Genomic DNA, 8,318 nt, shown 5'->3' with positions numbered 1-8,318 from the left:
AAATTATATTTTAAATGAAGTAGATTATTATCAAAGGTTGTTATACAACGAATATTTCCCCATGGTCCATGGTGACTGCTTGGGGGAAAAAACAAACTAAAGACGAACTGTAAAGCGCAAATAATGAAAAAGAGAATGCAGCACATACTTGTCTACTTTTGTTTTCTCCTCCCGGGGAGGAGAAGCTCGGGGAGGAGAAGCAGGTCGGTTGCAACGGGGCAAGACGTCCCTCTTCACGGTAAATTGCCGCGATTGGTGCAAATTTAAATATTCCTGAAGAATCACGTCATTAAGCCCCGCCCCCTACATGGGGACCCTCGATTGCCACAGAAATTCTCCCCATTCTGCCCACTTCACTAGGAAGTGGGCAGAATGTGAAAGAAATGCCTCCTCTACCAGGGGTGCGGGGGGTTACTCCAAAAATCGGGAGCCTCCAGTGACTTTCGGGAGAGTAGGCATGTATAATGCAGCATTGAAAGCACGCCACCAAACTGTCCAGTCCCTTTTCACATTATTATTATTATTATGCCTTCCCCCAGTTTGACCCCACCCACCTAATACATTTGACCTGTTTAGATCACAGCCTTGACTATTATTTACCTTGCTGCTACTCCCACCAATAACCAGGGAGGAGGATCTGCAATGCAGCAGTCAGTCAGCAATAAGTAAATGCCATATGGCTGATGGGGCATACAGATAACTGACTGCCAGCACTCCTGCTAATCCTACAGCCGCTGACTCTCCAGTTTCCGTACTGTAGAGATTCTTCAATACGGCTTGCAGTGGCGTGACTTAATGTGTAGATTTAGAGAGCAGTGTTACACCCACAGGAATACAGTCAAGATAACAACATATTAGGGACATTTCCAATCTGGATGGGTATGAAGATATTAAGATTGCGATTGTGGATAACCTGGGGATTAGCTGGTATGTGGTTGGCTTCAATGAGTCCACATCAATTCTAACAAAGCAAGGACAAGGCATGGTGGAATAGGGGGCCCGTGAAGTCCCATGAATGATGCCATATGGGACATCAGAGGCCGAAATTAAATGGTCTGGTTACTTACACTTACAGACCATTATATTGAGCGCACCTACCTAATACAGGCTTGGGAAGTTATAGATTGGTGGGCTGGACACACAAAGGAGTACATGCACTATACATATCACTTCTTGGTATGTACTAAAGGGTTTTCTCTGCCTTCTGCCTGCTAGAGTTAATAGCAGGCTACAATTTCGTGCTGCAAATGGGTCACTTAGCCCTGCCATAGGCACCTCATAGGAAGGGCTAAGTAAACCAGATGTTACTAAGGAGAGGTCACGGGATGCCGGCGGGTGAAATCCCAGTGCCGGAATCCCGAACCGTGACCAGAACCCCGGCGCCGGAAACCCGACATCACTTGATATGCCCACACCAGAATCCCGACAGCTGGCATATCGAACGTAAGTATAGCGAGGTGGGTTAGGTTTAGGTCGCGGGGGGGAGGGTCAGGTTTATGCACCACCGGGAGGGGGGGTGTAGGGTTAGACTGTGGTGGGGAGGGATAGAGATAGACTGCGGGTGGGAGAGGGTTAAGTTTAGGCAACATCGGGGAGGCGGGTTAGGGTTAGGCACTAGGGGGAGGGTTAGGTTTAGGCACCAAGGGGAAAGGATAGGTTTAGGCACTAACGGGGAGGGTTAGACATAAGCTGGCCACACATCTAAAGATTATCTGTCCAACCAGCCAACTTGTTGATTGGTTGGAATGAAAATCTGGTAAGGTATTAAAGCAAATGACAATCAGCAATTTGCTCCCAAACGCTGGAAAATGGACCAAAACTGTTGTTTGTACAAATTGTTTAGATCAAACATTTAACAAACTTGTCTGACCGACCATTTTAATCTGTTTTCTGGCATTTAGGAGAAAATTGCTGATCATCATTTACTCCTATTCCTTACCAGATTTTTATTCCAACCAATTAACAAGTTGGCTGGTTGGATGTAAGTTGGTCTAGTGTGTGGCCAGCTTTAGCCTGCAGTGGGAGGAGGGTTAAGCTGGCCACACATCTAAAGATTATCTGTCCAACCAGCCAACTAGTTGATTGGTTGGAATGAAAATCTGGTAAGGAATGAAAGCAAATGACAATCAGCAATTTGCTCCCAAACGCTGGAAAATGGACCAAAACTGTTGTTTGAACAAATTGTTTAGATCAAACATTTAACAAACTTGTCTGAACGACCATTTTCATCTGTTTTCTGGCATTTAGGAGAAAATTTCTGATCATCAGTTACTCCCATACGTTACCAGATTTTCATTCCAACCAATCAACAAGTTGGCTGGTTGGATGTAAGTTGGTTTAGTGTGTGGCCAGCTTTAGGGTTAGACTGCGGGAGGAAAGGGTTAGGATGCAGGAAGGGATGGTTAGGGGGGAGGGTTAGGATACTTAGTGAGCCCGTCTGGATTCTGAGCATTGTGATGTCACTGTTGGTCTTCTGACTGCCGGCTGCTGGTCTCCTGTATGTATTCCAAGTCACTATTACTGTCAGCTGTCTTCTCAAGCGGCACCTTTGTCACAGCTAGTTGCCAGTATCTGCTTCTCCACACCTGATAAGCAAGAAGAGAGCTCTTGTTAGTTTGGCCGCTTGATAATAAAGCTTTTACAAAAAAAAAGAACTGCAGTGCTGTAAGGCAGGGATAGCCAACCTCGTTCCTCTTGAGCTACCAACAGTTCACGTTTTCCAGACCACCTAGTAGGTGCACAGGTGTATTCATTACAAACTAACACATTTGAAAAGATCCACAGGTGGAGCTAATTATATCACTTGTGATTCTGTGAGAAGACTTACAAAACATGCACCAGTGGTAGCTCTTGAGGACCAGGGTTGGCTACCACTGCTGTAAGGGACTCAAGGGAGAGCAGAGGTGAGAGTCCACACGCTACGCTAGTATGCATCTGTGCAGTCACCACCGAGGGAGTGACTTTTCATTAGGGATGTTTTCCTTTCGAAGGTAGTGTTTTCACCAATGGTGTGGAAGAGATGACCATCCAATGTCAAAATAAAGCTGAACTCAGCTGTTTAACATGCGCAAACAGTGATATTAATATTTTTTTCCATTGAATTCTTGTGATGTGATGCTTTGTCTAAGGTGAAATCGAATCCCAACAAATAAACAGAGTAGTGGCAACCGACAGCGCATGTGTCCACTTATAATGAATGTAGCTACACATCAGATGCATATAGCAATACTGGGCCTGATTCAGACCCGCTCGCAAGCGCTTGAGCGCTCGCGAGCGGGTCGATGGTGTGCGCAAGCCCGTCGCGAGAGAGAAAATCTATCGCTCCATGACTCACTACAAAAGGGGCGGCTGTTGATGTTGATTGATAGCTCGCCCCATTTTGTAGGCGTGGTGGGGGGGTGGCTTCACAAATGGAGGCGTTCCCAAGCGAACGCCTGCCGTTTGTGGGCGGCCCCACTGACATCACCAGTGATGTAAATGAAAGAGCTTCAGGCTCTATTAGAGCCAGAAGCTCTCTGGGGCTTGTGGACATGAGACCCTACCACAAGGGTCTTGTCGCAAGCCCGATGGTCGCGATGGTCTTGACCATCGCGACCATCATCCTGGCCGCTGGCAATAGCTGTGGGTGGTCCGTCTCTGAATCAGGGCCACAGTTTGACACATAATAAGTAAACTGACACTCTCTTCTGATGGGTATAACCAATTATAGGACCTGATTCAGGGATGTACATTCATCCAATGATAAACGTACATCTCTGATGGTTAGGGTTCTGCTCCTGCATGAGGCTTGTTCTCTGCACATGTACAGAATGGGTCCTGCGATTACGCTCGCAGACCCACCCCCCAAGCCGTAGCATGACTGACATATTTTCACTATCCCCAGCAATAGCTGGTTAGGATGGGATCCCAACATGCAACATTTTCCGAGAGGGACGAGGCCAGGGGCTGCATCGGCTGACGCAGCTTCCTGACCTCCGAAGTGAACAGCACCTGGTCAGGATGCTGCCGTTTGCCGATGCGGGTTTTGTATCGCGGCAGATATTTTAATTTTAAAGAAAATACTGCACTTCCGGGAGGGAGCTGTCGGGCAACCACACGAGGGGAGTCTCGCGGTAAAAAGGGGCGTGTCATGGGAGAAAAGGGGCGTGGCTTGGATAATGACACGTCATTGGGGACGATGGCATTGTGATGCAGGGGGCGGGGCTACGATGACGCGGATTGCGTCACTGGCCCCGGGATTTATGCAGGCGGATCGCTGGGGCCGGGAGACTTGCCTGCCTTTCCAGGAGGGCCAGGAGTGGCACCGGATTTTCGGAAGGCTCCCGGCCAAGTCTGGAGGGTAGGTAAGTATGTCACATGGGGTTGGATATAGAGAAGCTGAATTGCTCACATTGGAGGCAATACGGATGATCTGCACCTAGCATAGGATGGTGAAAGCTCCAATAATGCAACCAATGGAGGTGTCTAAAGACTTACAGGGGTATTCAATATGGGAGCGATAACATCGTTTTTGCGTTAATATCGCAATTATGACGTCATTATCGCAGGTTTTAGTTTTACACCCTATTCAATTTCAAAGACTTATCGCAGTTTTGACTAGTCTTTGATAAAAAACGGTGATAACTTTTCACCATTGCATAGGTGTCGAAAAAAAGTGCAGAATTGGGGTTTAGGGGTGCAGGCTTAAAAAAAATAGCCTGAACCCCTGAGATTGACATTTAAAAAAGAACTGTGTCAAAAAAAGTTTTTTAAAAAAATAGGGACACCCCAAAAAATGTATTTAAAAATTGGGGTGCAAAAAAAAAAATGGGAAAAAATGTTAAACAATAGGGAAATAGGTTCAGGGCTATTCTGCAAGTATGCGGCAGGTGTTTTGAAGAATAGAATTATAGCGGCAGGTGCACAAATGCAGAATTTTTAAAAACTTACTTTAGGGACATCAAAATATGCTAGTACCCATTTTCATGTACCCCAAATTTGATGGGACCGCTTAAAAAAACGAAAAAAATAACCTAAGTGCTCTTCTGCATCACTTCTTCAATGTCGGGAAAAAAACACCTGCTGCGGCTATTTAAATCCCCGACTTTCAATTAAAGGCTAAAACGGGGATACCCATAGTGTTCCTCCTTGTTTTTACAACTTTAGGGGGGTCTTACAATTATTTTAAGGAAAAATTCGTAACTTTACGCAAATCCAACTTCGGAGTTTCCAGTTTTCGTTCATTTTATATTGATTACGGGGATAAGCGGGAGCGCGCACCAGACTTTAACGCAGGAAAAAACTCCGATATGAAACGTTAACTTCGACAGTGAAGTTAACATTTCATATTGAATGCCCCTCTTACACTGACAGTGGGCGTCTCAGTACTTGCATATTCAGAGGCATATCTGTACACCAGGGAAGGGCATTGTAATGTCATTAGCCTAAAGTCACAGATGCAACGGCAGCAAAAGACACAAGGACAGCTGCAACTCAGGGGTAAATTTACTAAAGTGAGAGTTTTTAGAAGTGAGTTTTAGAAGTGATGTTGCCCATAGCAACCAATCAGATTCTAGCTATTATGTTCTAGAAGGTGCTAGTTAAATGTTAAGTAGAATCTGATTGGTTGCTATGGGCAGAATCAAGCCCCATGAGAATGGATCCCGCACCCCTTGACAGACCCCTCCTCTTCAACAGACCCCGTCCCTATTAGGGCTGCTTCCATAAATTTCCTGAGCTGGTTTTCCATCCCAATCCGCCCCTGCATCCATGCACTGTATTGCATCACATGAGTCCTAGTGCCACCAGAGAACTAACACTAGATGCTCTATTCATTTATAACGTTGGTCTTCCTGCAGGGACTTGAAGCAATTATCTTTGTGAAGACCAGCGTTTCTGCATGACAAAGTAAAGCTGGGTACACATTAGATGATTTTTTTAAACGATTTGGCTGATTCCGACGGATCAGAACGACAAATTGTTCAAATCGTCACCTGTATATGCACTATGCTCGCTCCTGTGGCGGCGGCCATCACATCTTCAGGTCACCCCTACGTGCAGCTCAATCTGACAATCTCGATTCCCCGCAAATTATGCAGTGTGTATGCACTACCGGACGACCAGGCGATATGTTAACATCATATAATTAACGATCTAACCATCAGACAATTAAAAATATCATTCAGTCGTTTGGTAGATTGCACAGTGTGTATGCACTATGGGCCTGATTCATTACGGATCGCAGTCTCACTGCGAAAATATGCTAATGATTGCAATCGTAATGCCGTCACAGCCAAACATTAGGATGCCCACTTTACCTTACACACATCCGTAATGCTTGGCAAGTCTGCGAAACCATCGAACTTCCAAACAGAAGATGTGACTGATCTGCGCACTGGCAGTGGCAATGCTTCTAAATAATAGTTTAAGCATCAATATGTGCTTCTCAGATAGGCTGAACACTACATACAACACCTAAATTACCATACTAGGTCATTAGCATATACCCAAATGTCATAGCTCATACTAAACTCAATCTCCTGTTACAGAACTTCAAGAATATGAACCTTCACGAAATGTTAGATCCTATACAGTTATAAAAACTACCACATTGTCCCCCAATAATACATTTCTATTTGACCATTCTATAATCATGTGAACACATGACACCATATTCAGACTCAATATACATACATAGAAGCAGGCCCGGCAACAGGGGGTACTAAGGGTACACCCGTACCGTGCCCTGAGGTTCAGAGGTGCAGAAAATGATGGGGCCACTGCAGCAACTAAATTTGATATACAGACTGACCACACTGGCCGGCCGCACAACTAAGCAAAATAAAGCCAGCCATGCATACCTCCCAACTGTCCCGCATTCAGCGGGACAGTCCTGTTTTTCTGGGACTGTCCCGCTGTCTCACCCGCGGGCCGCAGTGTCCTGCAGTGGGGGGGAAGTTGGGGAGAGCACATACCGATGCTCTGAATAGCAGCGGGTGTGCAGAAGGTGAACAGATGCCGCATCTGTTCACCTGTGTAGGGGGCTCCCCAGCATCTCGAAGACTGCTGGGCACGCCCCCTATAATGACATAAACGGGGTTTGCTGTGAGGCTCCGCCCATTTCCAATAAACTCCACCCCTTTTTGTCGTAGCTCCGCCCACTTTTCACGCACGCGCCTAGGGCGCGCTAAGTGTCCCTCTCTGTGGAACACAAAAGTTGGAGGTATGAGCCATGGCACCATCTCTCAGCCCCCCTCCGAGTATCCTCATCACCTGGTTCATGCTGTGACTATTAATGAATGATGCAGCAGTGACATTACAGGCAATGCTGCCCCTCCCCCGGCAATTCTGTCCCTGCCTCCCTCACACGCAGGGGAGGGATGTGTTGGTGCTGGGTGGGTTCAGGGGTGGTGGTGTGTGCGTGTGTTTGAGGGGGGCTCCCCAGAGACATCAGTGTACTTGGCCCCAAGATTTCTGTTGCCGAACCTGCATACAAGATGTATAGTAGGTACAGTCAATAGGAAATTATACACAAGAATAATGTATTAGTGATTGTGTGGTTCTGTTCTAGTTTCTAAAGGTAATGCTGGAACCTGTAGTTCCACAAAGGCAAAAATAATGCTAGGCCTATCCCATCTAGAACAAGTAGATAGATAATTTCTGCTAAACTACAAGTTCCAGAGATATCTCAGCAGCGCAAGTCAGGTACAGTCCTATACATACAGTATATAAGCCCCATATCCCCAGCTTGCTGCACTATTACATACAGACTCTCACTATAATGCCCAGGTCGTTCTGATGTGTACCCTGCCTTAAGGCCCCCATACATCAGAGATTGATTGCAGCAATCGTGCAATTTGCAATCGATTGTGTATAAAAATATTTCCCTTTTTCAATCGATTGTGGCAATTCTGCAATCTGCAATCGATTGAAAAAGGGAAAGATTTTTTATACACAATCGATTGCAAATTGCACGATTGCTGCAATCAATCTCTGATGTATGGGGGCCTTTAGGCAGCTGCCTAAAAGTGCCAGCCCCTGGAGGGCGCTGCTGAGTCCACCAAACAAAAAATGGATGTCTCTGAAATATACAACCTTCTGGTGACGGCTGCTGGTCTAATTAGCCGCCGCTATCTGCCCCAACTCCTGTATGACCTTTTCACTCCAGGCTGCCAGCAAGTCTCTGCCGTGCATCTATTTATGTATGTATGTATGTGTGTATGTATGTATTTATGTATGTGTGTATGTATGTATGTGTGTATTTATGTATGTATGTATGTATGTATGTATGTGTGTATGTATGTATTTATGTATGTATGTATAAAATACTTGCCTACCCT

This window comes from Taudactylus pleione, unplaced genomic scaffold (genome assembly GCF_031769625.1).
Source record: "Taudactylus pleione unplaced genomic scaffold, aTauple2 ptg000154l, whole genome shotgun sequence".
NCBI classification, from domain to species: domain Eukaryota; kingdom Metazoa; phylum Chordata; class Amphibia; order Anura; family Myobatrachidae; genus Taudactylus; species Taudactylus pleione.
The sequence above is the reverse complement of the archived record's forward strand: the minus strand, read 5'-3'. Positions refer to the sequence as shown.